General features: G+C 44.1%; 2 pseudogenes; one reads left to right on the forward strand and one right to left on the reverse strand.

Moving 5' to 3' along the window:
• Window positions 1-16,108: 16,108 nt before the first annotated feature.
• On the forward strand, window positions 16,109-16,922 carry LOC123808108 (annotated as a pseudogene).
• A 5,659-nt stretch (window positions 16,923-22,581) lies between these two features.
• On the reverse strand, window positions 22,582-23,147 carry LOC123811975 (annotated as a pseudogene).
• Between the last annotated feature and the right edge of the window lie 1,267 nt (window positions 23,148-24,414).

The following is a 24,414-nucleotide window of genomic DNA, read 5'->3' on the forward strand; positions in this document are numbered from 1 at the left end:
CAGATCCTGCAACTAAAACAACAAATAAAGCCCGCAGTTTTCTTACCTTCAGGGAGGTCACCATACAATGGCAGATGAAGAGCACTAAATGGCTTATTACAATCTAATATGATGTTTGTTCTTTTGGAGAAAGTGCCTGCAGCCTGTGGGATAATAAAGACATAATGAACCCATGTACAGACTGTCAAGAAAGGCTTCTGAGAGCAGGCGTCAGAGTAAGTAGAAGCTAGCAGGGAGAGGCTATGGGACAGCAGGGTGTGCTCCAGGCAGAAGGCTCAGCATAGGCCAAGTGCAAGAGACAAGTACAAATATGAAGAGTGTGAAGGACTGAAAACAAAATTCAGCATGAACAAACCACCAAACATAGAGATCAAGGCAGAGAGATCAACTGAGACTAAAGAGACAAGATCTGCTATGCAAATTAGTCCTCTTTCAAGTTTTTGCCCGTTTGATCAAGGATTAGCTACGATAGCTGTAGGTGGAGTCACAGGTGTGAAAACAACAAAACGGCATTGGGCACAGAGGCGACCTCCTTGGAGGAAAGGGATCACGACATTGCTACTCGGTGACTCGCAATTCCCTTTGCCGGTTCTCCATCTATTGAGGCTATTACAGACCAGGCTGAAAATAATGTACCAGTTCAGAGTGTCAACAGCTCCCCAGCAGAAGGGCTAGCAGGGGTAATGAGTGTGCTTTGACAGCCCAAGGTCAGATATTTAACAATATTCCAGAGTCTAAGTGTGATACACTGAGTGCTGTTTTAGCTCCTTACATGAAAGGCTCACAGCTGCTAATATTTACAGAAATAGGAAGCAATTACAGTTCACTGCCACAGGAGGAACTTAAATAATTTAAGACTCATAATGCCTCTGATTCTTTTCAAGCCATCTTTTCTCCAAAACCAGCTGCTTCTAGCTCTCTGAGAGCCCTCTGTTCAGAAGTCAAAGTCAACCTGAAGCACAGCACCGCTTTTGCGAGCCCAAAAACGCACGCGCACAGCTTTTTGGCACCCACGGCATTTCTCCCACACTGTACTTCATCTCTGGAAAGGGCCCGTTTTCTCACCAGCGATGAAGCTCTGCAGCCATCTGCCTGGGCTAATCTGGGCGAACTGGCATGAGCGGAGACAACCATAATGTGATTTCACAAATGAAACGGATTTATTTCAGTAGCCATTTTCATAACACGGATGTGGTGGGACAAGAATAGAGATGAAGAAAAGGGAATGGGGGAGAAATTGAATATGTTGCATAGCAAACAGACGAAAGTCAAATTTGAAGTGCCCAGACTCTCCATGGGAGCCACCACAAGAGTGTCTCTTTCTGTCACCACCACGGACTCAGCTCTTTCCCAGGGCGGTCAACAAGCCGACAGGTAGAGGAAGAACATGTACACAATGGTTCGTTTTTGGAATTAGAACTTTGACTGATGAGTTTCTAATCTCAGCCTTATAAAGTGATCTTTGCAAAAATGAGAAAACATGGGGGGATCTGCTCCCATTACAAAATTTTAAAATATGATCAAAAACGTAACTCATAAGCTTACTTGCTCCACCTGGGAGAGATGCTTTTTATAGGAAAGGAGGTCTAGGATCTTTGGCTTCTACAATCTTATGTTTATCATCACAGCTTTTCTTGAGAGGGCAGCAGATGTTTTCTGGAACCCAACACGTTAGTTTTCCCATCCCAGGCCTCCATGTTTGTGGCTCCGGACTCTGGGGGTTATTCCATGGTTCTGAGCCTGGGTTTCTGCATCTGCAAAATGGACGTGACCTTATGAACTCATTTTAATGAGAGTTAAATTAGTTTACATGAAATAACTAGGACAAAGGACCTAGAATAGAGAAAGCATCCAGGGAAATCTGGCTTCCCAATACCTGCTCTTCTGTTTTTGTCATCAGGATAACACATATAACTTTCCAATGCCTGTAGCTTTTGGGAGAAATGCTAGTCAGTTGCTCCTGCATATACCTTAGAAAGATACCAAAACACTTTTTGTATCAGAAAGGGCTCTTTTATGGGTTGAATTGTGTCCCCCAAAATTTGTTTGTTAAAGTCTTCCCCCAGTACATCCAATGGGACCTTACTTGAAAACAGAGTTGTTACAGATGTAATTAGTTAATCTAAGGTCATATTAGCATAGGATGGGCCTCTAATATAATATGTTTGGTGGGCTTATAAAAGAACCCAGTGGTTCCCAAAAGAACCCAGAAGAATATTATATTATATTATATTATATTATATTATATTATATTATATTATATTATACACCAGCCTTTGGGAGGTCCTTAATCCATGAGGATACAGCCCTCAAGAATGAGACTGGTACATTCATAAAAGAGGCTCCTCGGAGATCCCTGCCCTTTCTGTCACGTGTGTACATAGTGCGAAGGCGAGGGATGTGACCCAGAAAGAAGAAGAAGAAGAAAAAAGAACCAGGAAGAGAACTCTCATCAGAAAGCAACCATGCTGGCACCTTGATCTTGGACTTCTCAGCCTCCTGGACATTGAGAACTAATGTTATAAGCTTCCCAGTCTAGTATTTTGTTAGAGCAGCCCAAATGGAGTAGAACACTAACCCACCTTGATGAACGCCCTCTGAGTCGTCGGTCCTATTCTCCTTGAAGCTTCTCTTGTAAGGTACCATCCCATAAAGACAGAACACAGAAGCAACTTTACGGAATCCTGCAGGAACCCTTAAAAGTCCCCCCACATCATGCCCTTGACCCAAATCAAACACTTCACGTCTTGCCTGCAGGTTTCCACACCCATTCTAAGGAACTCAAGGAAAACCTCAGTCATGAACTTGCATGGAGAATTGCTGCTAAATCAGCACCAAAGTCAGTGCTTAATGATGAACGGCATGCCCTTGATAAAGTATTCAACCACAACATCGCCTGGCAGGTACGCCTTGTCTCAGAACACCTCTCCCAAGGGATGGCAAAGCATCACCAATTTGAGACACGATCTCCTTCTCTGAAGGAAAACACACCTAAGCAACCAAATTCAGCCTTATACTGAGTGTTTTCCCAAAGCAACCATGAGCTCCCTAAGGTCAGGAATGGTGTATTTTTTTTTATCTCGAAGACCCAACACAGCATTGGGCACACTGTGTGTTTCCAATAGATGTTGGACAGACTGGCCAATTGATACATCGTATGGTTAGGCATATGCGTATGGCCATGCCTAACAGCACAGGTGAGCAAGTCAGCTCAGGTACACCTGTCTGCATATCAATTTTTAAAACTGGTATGTTCTTATAATGCTTGCCTCAATCAATGTTCTACGAGTATGGAAGTGGTGATTCACCAAGCTGATTGCTTAGTGCCGAAATGTAAGCAACTCGGTTATTCCTGCAAAACTCAAGCACAATTTAATTTAAAAGAACAATTAAGAAACTTAAGGTTTAACAATGTCCACTGAACAATTACCTCCTTTATTTGAAACATACAACATATTTACATTATTTACTAATCATTCCACCACCCTGCACATGAGGAGCTTCTGAGTTATACCAGCAGCATAAAAAAAGTGCTAGTGCTTTTAGACTTTCCTAAATATAAGAAATTACGTCCTTGATAACACAGCGGAGGATGACGTAGAAAGCCCATGAGGGTCCAAGCTTATCAGTACTCACTCTCTGATGTTTTTGCTTCCACATTTTTTCATTTAAGATCATATATAATTTAGTTCAAAACTGGGATCCTATGCACTGTTTTATAACTGGCTGGCTTTTTTTTTCTCATTTTCTTTGTCTTTCTCTCATGCCTAGAGTTTTTAAAATCAGATAAAATTGTTAAATGATTAGCTATCAAATCATATTGACAACCAAGTACTGCTTATTTTTCATAAGCCATGAATAATTTAATAATTTGGACAGTTCATCTCCCCGGTCAGGCTGGGGTGATGTCAGCCGAAGTGGGCCTCTGTTCAGAAATACATCAAAACCTCCAGCTCAGGTATTACACCAGCGCTCTGGAGATTGTCAACAAGAAGCTGAAATGTTTAAAGTGAGCTGACCTAGCGGACTCTGATGGGCCCAAACCCTTCACTTACAAGATGAAAAAAAAGAGTCCGTCCTACCCTAACAGCTCTCCAGCTGAGATGCCGTCTGACATCAGGGGCGAGAGTGGGAAGGTAGGGAAGGAAACCCCACACATTCAGACACTGTAGTAAATCACCAGCAGATTCCCAGACACACTGCGGCATACAAACCCATCAATTACACAAGCTCCCAGCGAGTTCAAAAAAGCAATACACAAAGAAAAGGTCATCACATAACAGCACAGCAAGTCAGGGGAAAGAGCTGCCAGGGGCGGGCAATGCCGACCCAGTCCAAGGTGGAAGATATCAGATGTCGTGACTGCTTTAATTTGAAATCTTCGGGCAGTGGGTTCCCTCAGAGGGCAGCAGGGTCTTGAAAGGCAGCCAACAAGACCAGTGACCCAGTGGCCTTTCTGCCACGCTCTCCATGCCCAAAATGGCTTGTCAACACCTATCTGTGGGCTCGGATGCCTGAAGTTTGGATTACAGTCTGTGAAACCTTGGAATGGGCTCCTGGAACAACTCAAAAGCTGAATCTGTGATTTTTCAAATGCCTCCTGAGTCCCTTCGTTGGGCAAAAGCAGCTGGGCCTGCTGCACGGGTCCAGAACGAGCCCTGTCTCGGTGACGGAGGGAGTGATCAAGGTTACACTGGTCTGTCTGAAACATGGACAAATGACCATGGTCTTGGCAGCCTTCGGTTTCAGGGACTGGAGGAACCTCTCTGTTAGAAGCGCTTTGACTAGGAAAACATGCAAGGTCATTAAAAGTTGAGGTTCTTGCATCTTTAAATATTGAAATGAATATTGTACACTGTTAAAATGCTTTTTTAAGATCAGGTTATGAAATCCCTGCCGCTAACATATTTCGAGGGCTTTAACTCATGTTCCTAAAACTTAGACTTTCTCCTCATGACCTGTATATGCAGTACCTTAGTGATAAAAATCAATGGGATCATTCCGTTCCCCTATTTTAAATCCTGTCTGGTCCAGATGGGTCCTTCCTGATCTGGGCACAGCCTCGGGGCCACAGTCCCCCACAACCCTCAACAGACAAGGCACACTCAGCCAAGTGCTACTCCTTACAACCCCCCAGCTGGTGCCACAGTGTTTCTCAACCCTTCATCTTTGCACCTGCTGCTCACTTGGCCAGGCAAACCCTCCCAAAGCCCACCCACCAGCTTCCCCGAGCCCAGCCATCCTCCAGGCAAACCCTGCTCACCAGGGCATCCGTGATACAGAGCCCCAGTGCAGCTTTGGCTTTGGAGCTAGCCAGCTGGATTCGCATACTGGCTCCACCATCTCGTAGTTTGTTACTTAACATCTCTAGGCCTTGCTTCCTCCTCTCTGAGATGTGGAGAGGAATAGCACCTAGAGATGTGGACAGTTGCAATGAGGTAGGATTTTAATCGGATAGCTCTTGAGAACACAGTGTTCAAAGGCTATCAGCTGTTATCATTATCACCATCATTAGCAATATCGCTATCTCTTAAGACCACCATTAAAGCTCTTTTTCTTTTTGGGAGGGGGTTGAAAAAAACCTCTTTGCCAAACACAACCTCTTTTTGCAAACAAATGGATCACTTAACTCTTTTTTTTAATATATTTTATTGATTATGCTATTACAGTTGTCCCATTTCCCCCCTTCACTTCCCTCCACCCTGCACACCCTCTCCCACCCACATTCCCCCCTTTAGTTCATGTCCATGCGTCCTAAGTTCTTTAGCTTCTACATTTCCCATACTACTCTTGCCCTCCCCCTATTTTCTACCTACCGTCTATGCTACTTATTCTCTGTGCCTTTCCCCCCTCTCTCCCCCTCCCTCCCCTGTTGCTAACCCTGCATGTTGACCACTTACTCTTTTGTTCCATCCCTGGAACTTGGATATGCCTCTAATGTGGGTCTCGTACCGAATCACAAGCTGTCATTTTGTTTGTTTGTTTTTTAACATATCCGTTCCCTCCCCGAAAGCCTCTGCAGAACAGAAGCCACATCTCATTCATCTTGTATTTTCCGTGCCCCGCACTGCCTGACACCCGGGAGATAAAAAAATACAAATATTAGCCGAATGAATCAATAGTTAAATGAGTTCCTGAAAAGCCAAGTGAAAACCAAATACTGATCGATCAAATCATGTTTAATTGCACTGAGGAAATTTCATATTCGGAGGATTCACGAGAAAAGTCCAGGGCCTGGGTGAAATAATGGAAAGCGCGTGAATTTAGGAGGCGGCCTGAACGCCTGAATTGAATCCCAGCTGTTTCTCTCACAAGCTTTCTGACAAGGGGCCAAGTCATCTCACCTCCAGGAGCCTTCGCTTCCTCATTTGCAGGTAAGAAGATATCATCCGTAAACCAGGAACGAGGAGATACAAGCAAAGTGCCTGAACCTGTAGGTGTTAATTAATTTATCACTTCCCTTTTATGAAGAATTACTTTTGCAAATCTACCTATTACTCCATTAATCTTTGTCTTAAACTTGGATCTGCTAAAATGCTCATATGACTATACAATCGTAGGGGTCCATTTTATTTTCTTGTCCCATGTCCATGTTCTTAAACACCTGAGTGTATGCACCCCATCCGTCATCTACCAGGGGACCAAATCCATGGACTTGTCTGCTACGGGCAAGTGTTCTCTGCTTTAATTCAGCTTCTTTATTTTGCTTCTGCTCAAACCACTAATTTCACCTCAGTCATGATTGGAGGCTCCAGGAACGCAGGTTTAGACATGAGCCTGAGAATGCTAATTAATTTACCCCTTCGTGTGGCTTTACAAATAAGTTGATCAGCTCCATATTTGTGAGGAGGAGAGAGCTACGAGAAGAGATGACAGGGCTAAAGGAAGCACACGAACAAATCTCATCTTTTCTGTTAATTTGACTCGATCTGACTATGATGATATAAATCCTTCACAGTCACTCAGTTTTTCAAAAAAATGAATTACACATTGTTTCCTGCCGATCGACCTAAGAGAATCTGCACATCAATGTCAAGATCACCAGATAATTTTATTTGTTCCCATAGAAAGAGCATAAATTACTCTTGAATGCCAACCACGTGTACGCATTTGGCAGAAAGGAGGATGTGGCGGGAAATGACAGACTTCCTGATTTCCCAAGTCCAGGGTGTTCCAAGTTTATCCCTAACTATTTTACCTTTCATTCTTGGCGCAAGAATAGAGGGAACAAGTAGACGATGGTATCTCAGTTGGTCAGAGCATCCTCCCAATACACCAAGGTTGCAGGTTCGATCCCCAGTCAGGGCACATACAAGAGTCAACCAATGAATGCATAAATAAGTGAAAAAAAAGAAGATAGAGTCAATATTACTTTTTATAAACAGAGAAACTGAATTAAACCCACCCAAAATCTCAATATTCACAGGACAGATTTGAACCATGGGTCAATGTCAAACTGCTCATTCAGCCCCTAAACCTGATTGTAATAGAAGCGCAGGGCAGAGGAATAGGAACCAGGAAAAGCTGAGCGTGCACCCAGTGTCATCTGATGGAGAGTCTATCTTATGATATCGTGTAGCATCATCCATTGTATCCATTACCGTTTCAGCTGTCCTTCGGAATTGAAAACACAGAGTCCTCTTTCAGCTGCCCCCAAACCCAAAACACTCCTGACTGCTAAAAGTGAATGGCTGACCTACAGGCTAAGTCATGAGGGTGCCAGCAGACACACAGCACAATAGCTGTACCCAGTTTATCAGAGGAACAGAAAAGAGGACAAGCACCTTTGCAAAAGTAACTAAAAACTGCACTGCTGTGGCTGTTCGCAAGTGCCCCCCAAAACAGAACGCAGGTCCAAAGAAACACAACGTTATTTAAAGCATCAGCTACAAAATGAAAGAGTTGGCATCACAGCACGCCATACTGAGACTTGATCAAACTGAAAAGAACAGTTGATCTGTCTTCAAGAGGAAGGGAGGGGGTGGTGTGTAATATCTTTAATATATGGATGGCTGGGTAGAGTAAATGACTGTCGCACAGAAGGTTTATCTGTAAACACCGCAGTAAGTCTAGGGTTTTTAACCACAATAAATGGCTGCTTTCAATCAGTTGCTGCTAGCAGGAAATCCACGGCCCATAGGAGCAATTACCCATCTCTTGACTGAAGCACAGGACAATTACAAGCTTCCGAAGTACACTCATGATACCGGAGCACTTGACTGTGCGGTGCTAATGGAACTGAGACAAGACATAGTGGTTTGTGGCTACATTTCTCAGTTTCAGCGCCCCCACCCCACCCCGGCCCCTTTCATCTTTCTCTTTCTCACAAGGTGGCAGCGTAGACAGAGAAATTATGGTCTGCAAAGGCAGTGTCACCTTCCCCCAAAACAAGGACGCCAGGGTTTTCTCTCCTCTGCACCCCCTACAGCCCTTTACAATTATTACACTTAACCTGATTTTTTGAAAGGTACTATGCCTGCGTCTGTGGTTTTGCAGATGACTTCTTCCCCGGAGTCTCCCATTCAGCATTCGGTGCTCATTATTGACTAAATCAATTAGCCAGATTAGGACTTCTGATCTTAAGGAAGGGAAGAGAAACCTGTCAGGGTAATAAATGGGAACATAACTACTCTTTGATGTCGCTGGGAAAACTCCGTCAGCTAGGTATCCTTAGAGATAGAACCTCTCTAAGATTAGAGAAAGAAAAATAAAAGAGGGTAAGTGGTCTATTAAATTAACCTTCCATTCTCATTACATTGATTTCCAACAGGTAGCATTTAATGAAGATCTAATGTGCCAAGCATTATATTATGCATTTCAAACGCATCGTCTCACTTAAGCCTCACAATAACCCCGAAGTAGATATGCTGTGACCATCCTCAGGTAAAGGATTAAACAATGGAGACTGGGGGTGGATCATTTCCTGTCGACACCACGGTTCGTATGTTGTGGACTCAGGACGGTAGTGGTCCAAAACCCAGCTCTTCAATACCTTGTCCAACTTCCCCTGCTTTGAATAACTCCGTGAGATACGGTGAAGAATTGGCAAAGCCACCCCAACACGTGGCCATGATAGACGTAGCGATGAATCCCAGCATCCTTTCCCATAGAGTACACACAGGACCCCGAAATGGCTCTCATCACAGCATCTCAGGGAGCCTACACAGAAGCACAAGGTTTCCGCCCTGGCCCTCCATAGCTAAGTAGCCTTAAGGCTCGTGAAAGTAACCGTGTGCCTGATACAGTTTCTAAGGACTACTGCAACGCAGGCATGGGGTTCCCTTTTTCTCCCTTTTTATTAAGGTATTTCCTACGTTCTTAAGCAGTGAGGAAAGCAGAGAAGTTGCTCCACCACACCAATCTCCATTCATCCAGCAGGTCAGATCTGGACAGAAGTGGGCAGCACAGTCAGTTGCTTAAACCACACCCCCTCCCTCCCCCACCCCCCTGTGAGAGGCAGGGTCCCCTTCCAGGCTGTGGTGGCGTTAGAGAGGAACAGATGCAAAGAAGCCAGAAACATTCATAAAATGGAGTGCAGGAAGAGCTAGTGGACTACACCTACCTTCACAGAACGGGTTTGGAAAAGAAATGACAGAAATCTATGAAAAGCAATGTACACTACATTGTAAGGAGCCCCAAACGACCAGATGTACTGCAGTCATCAACACCCCTCTCTCTCACCCTCTTTTCCCCCTTATTATCATTCCTTTTCTGGAGTTCGTGAATCCAGACGTGAGTTTTGGTGTTAGGACGACACACCACACCACTGCGCAGTTAGGGATCCTCCTCAAAGCCTAACCACCACCACCCCCCACCTCCCTTGAAGCTCTCTCTTGCTGAGATCACTTATTTCTGGTTCCCATTAGGTTTGTTTATAGATCAGGAATGTTGCATGCTGAAGAGCCCATAGACGCAGACTTTATGGCAATCTGATGACACTCTTCTTCCAGTATTTATAAAGTGATTCTTGGTGGGGGGGGGGGGAACAAGTAATACTTGGGATCTTTCAGACACTAACTGCTAGAAAGGTTTTCAACTCTGCTACGACTTCACCCGAGTTATTGAAAATCAAACAACAGAAACATGCTCAGGTGGACTTTGAAAGGCCAAATACCTTTTATGGCACCAAGTATTCAACACAGTGCCAGTGAACCTCAGTTTGATGACCAACGGCAGGCTTTTCTGCTCCTGGGTTCACATGTGCTCTCTTCACCCGCGTGTTACACTTCCACGAGCGGTTGTATGGTGACAGTCAGGCCTGTCTCCTTCATCTCCTGGCTCCGGACCCCTTTCCGATCCCTTCCCAAAAAGTCGCCACACAATTCAGGGAAAGTCCTCGGCTTAAAGGGCAAGGATTTCCAGTAGAGGAGAAAGAGTGGGAAATGAGCTATGTCAGACCAAAAGCAATTATATTTTGAAGGCAGAAGCAGACATTTTCTGGCAAAACTGTCAAGATGTTACAAAAGGATTAAAGGAATGTTTTATCATTTAAAATCTGTTTCTCAAAAAAAAAGGTCTGCTGTTCTATTTTTGATTTTTAATAAGACTTTTCAATACACTCCCTGCTTTAAAAAAAAAAAGTTTAAGGAAGAAAGAAGCAGAAAGTGAAGGCAATGCAGCAAATACAGCCAAGACTTTGATACGGTATCACTCACTTTCACCATTCTGGTGGATTTAGACAAGCTCTTTGCGGGAGGTTATACCCTATACAATGACCTGTCAACAACATATACTTATTGAAGAGACTTTTCAGGATTTAGGCTTCTATTAGGGTTAACGGAGAGACACCAGATTAATTCCTTTGAAAGCTCTGGGAACTTTCTTGCAAGGAGGCAAAGGACGGCATTTTTCACTGCTAAGGCTATGCGATCCTCTCCAGAGGCTGCCAGCGTCCAGTTACTATTTCATCCCCGAGCTCCAGCGTCCTGGCTCCCCGAGCTCTCCGGTAAGCATTGCTAACCAAGCTCCTGCTGGAGATGTGTTTAGTTAGAGTAGCATGATTTCTAGTATCTCCTCCACCTTGTTCCCCACCTTTATGACATTGAACTTGTTCACCCACCACATTCTCTGCCTGGAAGCCAAGAGATCACCATTTCTCTCCCGCCACCTTTATGACATTGAACTTGTTCACCCTCCACATTCTCTGCCTGGAAGCCAAGAGATGACCATTTCTCTCCCGTCTTTCACATTTTCTCTATTTTCACCCCATTCTTCCTCTCTTTCATTGCGGGAGTTCAACATGCTCATGTCAACGGCTTCTTTTCTGGCTATATCATCTTTTCGTCCCTCCTGTCCATCCATCTCTCTCGGTGAGCAGGGTGGATCATAGCCTTGGCCTTCACACACATGTGGTTGGTATGACCTTTGTTTTCAGATAAAGCCTTGGAAGACTAGACCACACAGCTATGCCCTCTTTGGAGAAGTGTCTGTTCAGGTCCTCTGCCCATTTCTTAAGTTGGATTGTTTGGGGGTTTTTTCTGAGGTGTTGAGTTTTATGAGTTCTTTATAGATTTTGGAGATTAAGCCCTTATCAGGTGTATCATTGGGAAATATCTTCTCTCATTCAGCCTTTTCATTTCATTGGTGGTTTTCTCTGCTGTGCAAATACTTTTTAGTTTGATGTAATTCCATTTGTTTACTTTTTCTTTTGTTTCCCTTGCTTGAGGAAATATATATTAGAAAACATATTGCTAGGAGAAATATCAGAGATTTTACTGCCTATGTTTTCTTCTAGAAGTTTTATGGTTTTGTGTCTTACCACTATGGAAAACAGTATGGAGGATCCTCAAAAACAAATGAAATCTTACCATTTGTGACAACATGGATGGACCTAGAGGTATTGCCCTAAGTGAAATAAGTCAGTCAGAGCAAGACAAAGAACCGTATGATTTCACTGACTGACATGCGGAATCTAAAGAACAAAATAAACAAATGAGCAAAACTCCATCAAAATCACAGACACAGAGAACAGACTGATGGTTGCCCAAGGGAAGGGAGTAAGGGGGCTGGGCAGAAAAGGTGAATGGATTAGGAAGTACAAACTGGTAGTTACAACATAGTCACGGGGATATAAAGTATAGCATAGGAAGTATAGTCAATAATATTGTGATAACTATGTACAGTCCCTAGTGGAACCCACTAGGGAACAGTTTGTAAAGTATATGATTGTCTGTTGTATACCTGAAATTATTACAAAATAATACTGAATATAAACTGTAATTGAAAAATAAAATTTTTCAACAAGACAACACAGCTAATCCGTATAGAACTAGGATTTGACTTAAGCTCTCACTCGGACTCTTGCTTTCACTGCACATCCTGCCTCTTCAAACGACCAACCATTCTTCCAGGAGTCCTTCCAGAGCATTCATCACACCCAGCGCATTCTGGGTGCCAAACAGCCAGCCTTCTCGTGGGGAGCTTCCAGGCTCAGCTACAGAGGGACGCAACGAACAGATGGAATGTACGTGATTTCCCCCCTCCCCTGCTATTGCCTCTAAGGCCTCCCTGCAAAACCTCGACCACCTGGAAAACGGAGGGAGAGAAAAGCCTCCCCCATCCAGGTGGATGGAGACCAGAAGGGAAAGTGTGCACTCACCCATCCGTCTCCACCCAGCACAGATCTACTCGTGTCCCAAAAACCAAGCGACAGAACGAATTCCCAACAGAAGGCTGACCCCTACAGCCAAAGGTCATAATTCCCCAGGACAAATGCACCTGCTCCGTTGATCTAATTGAGAGAAAAAGTTGATAAGTTACAAGAGGAAAAAAAAATGTGCTCAGAGCATTTTGTATTTGCCAGTGCGCAGTTGGCACTGCGGTGACCTGTTGTACTGAAATGGGACGGGCTGGGGTGGGGGTGGGGCGCTGCTGAAAAGAGAGGAGAATGTGGAGGATGAAAGGGAGACAGACAACTCAGAATTTCTTTCCTTTTGAATTCCAACCTGTTGGGTAAAAACAATAGCAAATGAGGCACTGCATATGCATGAGGCCGCGAAGGTATTTTAAGTTTTTCAGGAGACAGCTCGCTGAATGGAATTGCTAATTATGTCTCGCAAGGCTCTGTCCAATTCAGTTAGCTTGATTACGGCTGAGTTGTCAACTCCCCTGCACTTGAGGTTCCACCGTTGCAGCCCATTCTGCGGCTTAATCTGAAATTAGAATTCTCTTTCTCCAAAAAAGAAAATGTTTTCCCTCACGGAAGAGCTAGCTTTACCCATTGTGACAACATAACCTTTCTCAACAAAAATAAAATTAAAGCCGCCAAGGGTTCAGATTCAAGGGTTTTGAGAGTTGACGGAACATCGGGAATGTAATCGCAGCTGTGACAATTACAAATTAAGACTGAACAATGAGCCAAATTAAAAGGGTGAGAGAGAGCAGAGCACCATATGGAGTATCTCGTTGCTACCCCCACAGGATATCTTTGATTCCTTAGGATGAGGAGGATTTGCCAGCTGCGGGGATGGACTAAATAGAGCCCCAGAATCTCACTTTTGGTTTCTTTTTTTTTGGCCCTGAACTTCAGTGACTGCCTAAATCAAAGTAGTTAAATTTCTCATTTCCTTTGCTTAGTTTCTTCACCTCTAAAATGAACCTCACTTTATAATGGTACTAGTTCAAGGGAGGAATGAAGAGGGAAGTAGTCATCCTAGCTGGACAGTGAGATGAAGATCAGAGACTGTTTAGAAAATCGGGTCCTTGGGAGAGTTCACTCTAAAGATAGATAGAATGGGGCAAGATAGGGTTGATCAAGTAAAATACCATCAGATTGATTCAGCATGGTGCCCTTTGTCAAATTCATTCATTCCCAGCCAAGCAGACACTGGACTCAAGTCTGAAATGGATGAAGGACAACAGAGGGTGGAGAAAGGTGAACAAAATGAGGACACAGTGGCCTTGCTTGGGGACCCCTCTGAAATAGCAGCCCAAGGGTGAAAGGAGCAGTGTGCCACCTTGTTCCGGAGAGCCACGCTGCCTTGGGGACAGGAGGGTCCAACGTGGATAGTGTGCGATAAGAGGTGGAGGGGCAGCCAAACACCGCAGCATCTGGCAGAACAGGACATTTCCATGGAAGGGTCTTTTCTGAGAACACTTGTGACACTTTCTCAGGAAGTACAGGAAATAGTCCAGGCAAGGGGGTGAAATATTTCTTAAGGGGGTTGAGTTTCATGCTATGTCCTTGGGAAGCTGCACATGCTACCCTACTGAGGAGCTACGCACAGGAGAACCACGCAACGCCAGCAACTGCTAGGCATGTCCGCGAAGCCGTGGGAACCAGCCAACTGACCACACACACGTGAGTGAATCCAGCCAACACCTCATGGAGCAGAGACGAGCCAGCCCAGCTGAGCCCTGCCCACATAGCACAAGTAAGAGTAAATAAATGGATGTTGTTGGAAGCCGCTGTGTTTTGAGGTAACATATCACGTAGTGTTAGATAACGGACAGAATCTGTAGACAAGACATTTTCTTCTGGTAGCCCCCCTTTTTGAGACAGAAAAAAGAATTCCCCCTGTGTCATCTGCCCATAAAAACCTTCTCAGTTACTCCCAAGTACTGTCTACCACTAACCTTAATCACAGGCATTAGAAAAATAACAATCCTCTTATTTGTCAAAATGAAAGTTTTAGCCATGGCCAGGTGGCTTAGCTGGTTGGAGCACTGTTCTGTACACCTAAAGGTTGTGGGTTGGATCCCCAGTCAGGGCATCCTACCTAGGTTGTGTATTTGCTCCCCTGTTAGGGCGCATACGGGAGGCAACTGATTGATGTTTCTCTCTCACGTTAACCTCTCTCTCTCTCTCTCTGAAATCAATAAACATATCCTCAAGTGGAGATTAAAAAGATAATAAGAAGGCCCTGGCTGGCGTAGCTCAGTGGATTGAGCTCGGGCTGTGAACCAAAGTGTCGCAGGTTCGATTCCCAGTCAGGGTACATGCCTGGGTTGCAGACCATGACCCCCAGCAACCGCACATTGATGTTTCTCTCTCTCTCTCTTTATCTCCTTCCCTTCCCTCTCTAAAAATAAATAAATGAAATCTTTTTTTAAAAAGATAAGAAGAAGAAGTAAATTTTTAGCTATAGTCCCTCATTCTTCCTGAGCAGAAAAATCCTCCAACAGCAGCATCTTCGATGGCCACGTCTGTCTGCCCCAAAGGGCAGCAGGACGGGCTGAAGTACGCACAGCCTGCCTCGGGAACACACTGAGCCCACCACGGGTCGTGAGGTCAGGGTGTCAGGCAGTTCCACAGGCCTGGTTGTCCGCCCCACAGAGTTGCCTTCATAACTACTCCCTTGGTCCTCCAAACTTCACCATTAGGAAAAGATAAAAATCATTTCCATAAATAAAGCAGTCAAGCTGCAGAGAGGGGAAGGCATGTTGGCCGCAAATAGGCATGATAAGCAAAACACAGCATTGTCAGATGGTGGTGTTTTCTAACAGGGCAGATACCCCCATTGTTCCGCCTGCTACAAGGATGGAGACAGGTTTCCTGGGGAACGAGCAGGATTACTTCCTATTAAACCCAACTGAGTGAAGGTGGGGAAAAAAACTACTTTTAAAAAAATTTTTTGACATGTTCCTTTTTTCTGTTTCTCATCTTCTCCTCCTTCCTCCTAAATTCAAGCACCTTTTGGTGGAGCAAAGGCAGTTTCTGAAGCAGAATTCTCTCTCTGATTAAATCTTCCCTGTCCTCACACAGCTCCACACTGCTTTGGCTCTGATAAGCCGCGGGTCAGCTCTATCGGAGCTGGGAACTTTCAGTGATTATGGAAATACAGATATTTCTTATTTTCAATGACAGAAGATTAAGCTGTCATCCCTAAGCAGCCAAGGTGGGAGCATTAAAATCACATCATGAAATGCAGAAACTATATTTATTCACCTGAACTCTTTCTCATAGATGGTTTAGAAACAAGGACATCAGAATGTTGTATATCATCAAAAAAGTCGCCACCTAAAAGACACCCTGGTGCAGATGATTTTTTTTACCTGCTCCTGATGTCTGTCTTTAAGAAAAAAAAATGGGGCGGTTCCCTGAGACCCAAAAGTTGAAAGCTTCTTTGTGCGCCGGGGAACTACACCCCGCAGCCCAGCAGCGGTGAGCATGCTGCAAAACAAGTGTATTGAGTTGCGCTGTAAGCACTATGGATATTGTCTGGATTACCATGAGAAAAAGAGAAAGAAGAAAGGTCAAGGGGTTCATGAATGCTCAAAGAAGGCGAAAAAGATGATTGGTCTGAAAGCTAAGCTCTTCCATAAACAGCGACATGCTGAGAAAATACAAATGAAAGACTATGACGATGCAGGAAAAGAGAAACACCAAACAAAAGAACGATGAAAAGACTTCACAAGGAGCAGTACCCACATGTCTACTGGACAGAGACAGACAGTCTCGAGCTGAAGTACTTTCCAATATGATTAAACAAAACTGAACAGAGAAAGTGGGAAAATGGGAGGGCCCTCTGCCCGAAGTTCGTGCCCAGGGAGAAACTGAGGTATTAAAAGTTATTCAAACAGGAAAGAGAAAATACACGGAAAATCATGGAAGAGGGTAGTTCCTAAAGTCTGTTTGTTGGAGATGGTTTTCCTCGAAAACCACCTAAATGTGAAAGATCCATCAGACCAATGGGCTTACGTTTCACAAGGGCCCAAGTCACATCCTGAACAGAAAGCCACCTTTGGCCTGTCGATACTTGGTGTAAAGCAGGATCCCTCATCCCCACTTTATAGACGTGGGGTGTTATTACCAAAGGTACCGAAATAGAGGTGAACATAAATGAGTTGGGGCTGGTGACACAAGGAGGCAAGGTTATTTGGGGGGAAAATATGCCCAGGTTACCAATAATCCTGAAAATGATGGATGTATAAATGCAGTCTTACTGGTTTCAGAGCAATTTCACACAAGCAAATCCTTGTAATTATTGAAGACTATACACCAATCAGCAAAACCTGACTGTGATTTTCTGCGTGCTACAATATTACAAGAGCTTACGTGTCTGCAGCCATCAAGAGAACCGCTTATTTAAAGAACATTAAAATGGCCCAGTTTTACAAATTGGTATGAAAAAGTTGGGTTTGTTTCCATAGATTTGCCAGTTTGTTCTGATGATCTGGGCCAGTAATAAACCTCATCTTTTTTGTTTGTTTGTTTGTTTATATTAATTTTTCTTTAGTATTTATTTTTATTGAATTTATTGTGGTGACACTGGTTAATAAAATTATATGGGTTTCACATATACAATTGTGGAAAACAGTCTGGAGTTACCTCAAAAAATTAAAAATGGAACTGCCTTATGACACAGCAATCCCACTTCTGGGAATATATCCAAAGAATCCCAAAACACCAACTTGAGAGTATAGATGCACCCCTGCATTCATAGCAGCATTACTTACAGTAGCCAAGATCTAGAAGCAGCCCAACTGTTCATCAATAGATGAGTGGACAAAAAAGCTGTAGTATATTTACACAGTGGAATACTACTCGGCCATGAAAAAGGAATGGAAGAAGGAAGCCTCAACTTTAAGTTGATGGTACTTAAACAAGAATGTGTTTCCATGGCTCCAAGTCAAAAAGTTCAACATTTTTTTTTAAGTCTTAACAATGCAACACGCACAAAGAAGCTAAACTACACTCCCTGTTCCTCATTGTGTGCTAATATATGCACTCTGTCTCCACAGACCAGAAGAAGAACTCCACACTAAGATAAATTCAAGCCCGAGGAGACAAAAGCACAACACCCTGGGTGTAGCAGGCTAACCAATAGGAAGGAGAGAAGTCAGAGTCGCATGTCCCTCTAATGGAGTTTGAGGCTGATCACTTGACTCTGAGGAGAGGCTGGGAAAGTCAACAGACTCAAGGCTAGTGCACCCCTACAGCCACCCCCAAAACGAGCATTTATTATGAGCAGCTCCTAGTCAGAAAACATAAGCTTCTTGCCCCTGCTCTGGGCTGATTCCTGAGAAGAGAAATGACGGCTCCCTCCCCTTTCACCTCATGTCACATGACTTCCTGGAACTCTTTTTTAGGTGTTTACAATAAACTTACTCAAAGGCTGTCTAACTGCAACAATTCAGCCAACAGACAACTGAGAGCCACCCACAGGATGCCTAGAAACAAACATCCTTCTGATGAATAGCACTACTAGTAGGAGCAAGCTTCTTTCTTTTCTCTTTTCCCTTAAGCACTTGATATGTGTCAATGGCACACACACACACACACACACACACACACACACACACGAAAGTCTATCAAATGAATTCTCACAACGGGCTATGGGGAAATTAGTAGACATTGGTTCTTCTTGTCTGTCAACCCACCCTACACTACTGAGTTTCTTGGGGGAACTGCCCCTCCCCTTCTCCACTCGTAGGGTGGCGGTGGGGCCCCAGTGCCAATAAGGGACCACTGCCCCGCAGGAGGGCACACCGGCCAGTCTAAACAATCCAAGCTTCCTCTTCACCGCACAGAGGGGTTGGTCCAGGGTGCGGACAGGACCAAAGGAGAAACAATGAAAACCACTTCACCCTGATTTTTAAAATCAGTAAACTGAAGTCAGAAAATGGGATATATGTAAATTAGAGGCTATAACACCTTTTCCTCTGCTAGGTGGACAAATCCTGTTATGGGGCGGGGGAAAGTTTGAAGCTAAAAGAAGCAGCAATTCAAAAGAGGGTGATAAGATCATACCTTAACTAACCACTCCTGGAGAGTACGGCCATCTAGATAGATATATAGCCATATAGATATACAGATATATAGAAATAGATTAGCCACTGCAATCCCTTTTTTGCTTCAGTGACCATAGTTTGGATTACTGACATAACCGAAGAGCCTTGACTTATCAAGAGAGATACTGTTATCCTCTTTTCGAAGATGGGAAAACTGAAACTTAGAGCTATTAAATAACTCACCCAAGGTCACAAAAATACACATGACAGAACCTGGATTCAAACCAAACTCAGCAGGGCTCCAGAGTCAGAGCTCTCAATCACTGCAAAATGTAATCTATTAAGCCAAGCCGTCACACCAGGCATTATCAGAGGGGTGGACAAAGTCGCTGGTAAAATAACAGTTCTGTAGGAGAGATAGGTAATAACATCAGGAGCAACGATATAAAGCTCATTCTGCTATTATTATGTCATGTGAAACTCTTCAGTAAGAAAAAGTGTTCATTTACGGTATGTGATCTGAACTTCCCAACGACTCTGCGAAGTGGAACGCACAGGGATTTTTGTTATTCCATTTTACAGATAAGGAGCACGTCTAAAAAAAGTTCTTCCGAAATGACCTAACTATGCGATGAGTAATGAGACAAAGCCACGACCAGACACTGTGTCACCGAACTCCAAGTCCAGGGTCTTTTCTCCACCGTACCCTTAACTTAGCCTGGCTTGATTGAACTAGAAGTGGTGTTGCAGGGTTCAGAAAAATATGCCTGGGGTTCGAAGGCCAAGAGTTAGAATCTCCCTTTCAACTTTAAACTTCTTGGGCAATTTCTTATCAAGATTTCCAACCAAAACTTTTAACAAGAAGGAATTTTTTTTTATCCAAAGTAATTCTTAAACTCTCACAAATTGGAGACCTCAGCTAAATAAGACATATACATCGACCCATAAACTCACCAATATTTTCTTCCAGTTCTTTTATGCTTTTTAAAATTTTCTTTGAATCCACATGGATGTAAGATGTTAAGCGAGGATAACTTTTCCTCCTCTGCATAACTGATCAGTTCGCCAGCATCACTTACAAATGAATCTAGCCTTTTCCTTCTAGAAACTCAAACATACACCCTGAGATTATTTGTTCTCAGCTATTATTTCTATAACCTTAGTGTGGGAAAAGTTTTATAAGAGACAAAACAAGAAAGGGAAAAAATGGAGAGCTTTGCATCTTTGCAAATAAACAGATACAGCAATTGATAGATTAAAAACAGATTTTTAAGTCAACAGACTATGGATACATGGTCAAAAATCTTAATTTGTAGAATTGTTATAAATACAGAAAGATAGATATCCAAGTATAAAAATCAAGATGAGAAATAGTCAATTTGCAGAAAAAATTAAAATTAGCAAAAATAATTAAAAATATGACAATGTTGCCCTGGCTAGTATAGCTCAGTGGATTGAGAGCCAGCCTGCAAACCAAAGAGTCACCAGTTCAATTCCCAGTCAGGGCACATACCTGGGTTGTGGGCCAGGTGCCTGGTTGGGGGCCCAAGAGAGGCAACCACACATTGATGTTTCTCTCCCTTTCTTTCTCCCTCCCTTCCCCTCTATCTAAAATAAATAATTAAAATCTTTAAAAATAAATAAATAAACACAAGTAAAAATATGACAATGTGTTGTCAACAATGTGGGGAAACAGGCACTCTCTTCTACTGATAGGGCCTCTGTAATAATTGGTACTTTCCTGGAAGCAATCTAACAGTATGTGTCTCAGGCACTAAACTGTCCCATACTCTATAGTTCAATAATAGTTCAGTACTTTTTGTCCTCGAAATTTTTCTAAAGATGTGACTAAGGATGTGGGCAAGGCTGTTTATACAAAAATGCCCATTATCCCATTTGTCATGGCCAATAAGCAACCTCCAAGTTAAACTACAGCTGGACAAGCAATCATTCACCCATGCATAGAGTGTCTTGTAGGCCTGAAAACCCACCACTCATCCGTCCAAACCAAAGTCATCGAAGCACCTACTGTGTGTCAGGCACTGTGCTGGGCCTTCAGAGTTCACAGACCTCACCCTTATGAGGCTCACAGTCCAGTGGGAGAGACAGAGCAATCAATGTACCACTGTGACCGGTGTCCAGAAGAAGACCACTAAGCGGTGAACATATCCAATGGCAACAGACAGATCAGAGACATGACAAATGGCCCCAAGAACACGGTGATTCAGAGTAAAGATCTGAAGGAAGAGTGGGAGTTGCTTGGGTCAATGAAGGACAGTGTAGGTGAAAGAAACAGCAGCCACAAAAGCTGTTATCCTTTGGAGGAAGAAAGCATATGGATGTTGGGGGTAGAGGAGTGGCCACAAAAGCATATGCACATCACACTACTTTTTTGTGTGCACACACGCACACACAGAAAAACCAGAAGGACTATCAAAATATTAACTGGTTACTTTCAATTAGGGTGATATTTGCCCTTACCACCTCCACCCTTTTTTCTGTTTCGTTTTTTATTTCTTTTTTTTTTAAGATTGTATCTGTTTTTTTAGAGAGAGGGGAAAGGAGGGAGAAAGAGAGGGAGAGAAATGTTAATGTATGGTTGCCTCTCAGGCACCCCCTACTGGGGACCTGGCCCACAACCCAGGCATGTGCCCTGACTGGGAATTGAACTAGTGACCCTTTGGTTCACAGGCTGGCACTCAATCCATTGAGCCACATCAGCCAGAGTTCTATTTCTTTTGGTATTAATTTTATAGATAGAAAAAATAAAGAATGAAATAGGACAGAGAACTGCCCAGTTGCTTGTTGACACTATCCCATTTCCATGTGTAGGATGTTGTGTTACCCAAGCCCATCCCATCCCGGTGCCATCTTTGAGTTGCCTTAACCAGAGGAAAAGTTAGAAGAAGCTACAGACTCCAGAGTAAGCCCTGCTTCCTCACTTGCATATCTTTAGTTACAAATGACTATTTACCTGTCAGTTGGGTTGAGAACACCCATAGGTTTTCCTTTGAAGGGAACCTCTTGGATTTAAAGAGATTTTTGTTTAAGCTGTTGAAGGTTTGCTTGATCTAAAGTCTCACAGACGTTTGAAGTTGTGACTTAATGGAAGATTATTTTTATTCACAGTGATCAAGCAGTTAATGAGATAAAGTAGTGAGGAGACAAGCTTAATAGAATATGCGGTTGCGCTGCATGTTAATCTTAATAAAAGGCAGACTGAAAATAACAGGAAACCAGGAAGAAATTGGGACAGATGGCTGAACAGCTCAAAGATAGGAAAAACAACGTTTCCCTGCACAGGGCTTTCAAAAGCAAACCCCAGTCATGGTGCCTTCAATAGATAAAAAGGCGACAAAGAATCAGAAACCTGGACAGCCAGGATGAAAATTTTCCTGGTGGCTGTTCTCCGAAGACCTTCCCCTAACCCTACCTCCGCTCCTTCCCCAACCCTCCTCGAAGGGCAAACCTCGCCTGCAGCAAGGACAAGCTCTCGATAGGGAGAGAACATCAACAGGAAGGAAAGTCGCCATCTGCCTCAGTGGCCCGTCGTGCAGCGTTTTAACCTCCACAAGTTGTCACACAATGAGGGGGCACCGCCAGCCTGGAGGACTCGGCAGCAGGGCGCAGGGGCCCCGGTGGAGCAGGGAGGGGAGCGACCATCACGTCCGCTGGCTCTCCGTGCGGGTTCAGTAGCACTCTTCGTGGTTGTCAGCTCGTTTCTAGGCCAGTGGAAGGCTCAAAAAGCCTGAATCGTCACAGAGGAGAAAAGGAAATCGGTCATTAAAGGATATCCTTCTATTTTTTATTTTTTATTTTTATTTTTTTTAGGTGCATGAGGCTACTTTACTCAATGAATGATTCATATATCTGCCAAGACCACTCTGTACACGTAAGAGAGGTGGAGCTTTACTTCTTGATCTCTTCTTCCTTGGACAGAGTATTGAGGATTTCCTCCTTCTTGGCCTGGAGCTGCTCTTCACAGCACTTGTGAGCTTCCTTGGTCTTAGGCCTGCGGGCCTCAGCCTGGTCAGCCAGAAGCTTCTTGGGAGCCTTGTCCACCTTCAACCTGTGTTCCATGAGAATCCGCTTGCTTTTAAACACGTTTCCCTTCACTTCCAGGTTCACGCACCCATCAGTCTTCTTAGATTCACGTTATCTTCTGTGTCTCCAGCAAAGAATTCTCCTCCTTCTCCTCCTACTCCTCTAGGTAACTTTCTCAGGCCTTCAAGCACTGGCAGTAAGTGTACCCTTTCGCTTACCTATGCCCATAGGCCTGCCCTTCCTGCAGGCAAGGTGTGGCTCCAGCATCGAACCCAGAAATGGGCAGCCACAGGCTTCTGGATGATCAGCTTCTGAATCTGCTGACGGGAGTCGGCATTTGTGACTTCATTGGTCATTGGGGTCCAGCCAGACCTTCTTGGCCAGTAGAGGATACTGGAGGAAAGCCTCTTCTGAAGTCTAGCCATTCTCATGGCTGCTGCCACTGAAGGCTACCCTTCTAACCCACTAACGTGGAGGTGGAACCAAGAGTGGATCCCTTTGGTATTTCAAGTGGCCAACGGAATCAATGTTGGAGAATTGACAAAGCTGCATTTCCCAGTGGGTCCTCTGAGGGCCACCTGCATCTCACGCCTTTGGCATGCTGCCTTAAAATGCAGATTCCTGGGCCCGCTCCAGCTATGGATTCATTGGGGCCCAGGAATCTGCACTGTCCAAACATTTTAAATGTATACTCTGTATATTCGATCCAATGTCTGAAGTCCTTGGACATCAATAATTCTACTGGGTCTTGTTATAAATGGGCTTAGGAGCTGGAATACATGTTAGGCTGGGTTTTATGTCTAGAGTCCAGAGATACCTGGGCAAAGGGGGCATCCCTGAAAGGGAAAATTTGCTGGTATCCACCCTGCATGCCTCAGTTCCACCAACCATGAACTCAGGGTAACTTTCTGGGCTTGGGTCCTGGCAGACCACCCCAGTGGTGTGAGGTCATGAGCGGGCAAGCCTCCGGTATAACCCACCGGAGGAAGCCCGCCCTCGCCCCTCCTGGGACTCGGACCAAGAGGGTTAGAGCCATTGGCACTTCCCTTCCCTGATGATAGGTCTTATTTTCATTTTTTGGTCTGCCTTTTTAATGAGGAAAGAGCCCTTTAGGAGAGGCGGATGGACGGGAAATTTCAATTCTCGCTCTGCACCTTGGGTGAGCATCAGACCTCGCCTTCTGTTGCCCTCTAGCCCAAAATACATGACACCCGATTACTGTCCCTGGAGGCAGCTGTGGCTTTAGCGCCTAATTACATCTCCGAGCCACCGCTGCCCCTTCCAGGTTCTGGCCCCAGGAACTGTCCTTCCCTGCTCACAAGCACAGTTATGCATTTGTAATAATGCCAGCTCTCCTTTCTCCAGCATTCCTAGGCTCTGTGTAGTGGGAGGGTGTTTCGGACTCTGTGGCCTAAGTATTGCTAGAAATAGACGTTTTTGGAACTGCATTCTTCCCCATAAAAGATTCTTATCCACACCCTAAAGTTTGAGGACATCGTAAACTCAGCAAGTAGTGAAACTTTATGGTTGTGGAACAGTCGTTTTTAAAAATGTTTTCCTATTCACTTATTTCATTTCATCCTTGAAACATCCTTGCAAAATAAGCAGGACCGGTATTTTTATTCCCAGCTTTCTGATGATAAAGCCTAGTCAGGCTATGTTTCTTGCCTAAAGATAGAAAAGTCATTAAAGAGCAAA

This window comes from Phyllostomus hastatus, unplaced genomic scaffold (genome assembly GCF_019186645.2).
Source record: "Phyllostomus hastatus isolate PE091 unplaced genomic scaffold, TTU_PhHast_1.1 phas_contig_150, whole genome shotgun sequence".
In the NCBI taxonomy this organism is placed as follows: Eukaryota; Metazoa; Chordata; class Mammalia; order Chiroptera; family Phyllostomidae; genus Phyllostomus; species Phyllostomus hastatus.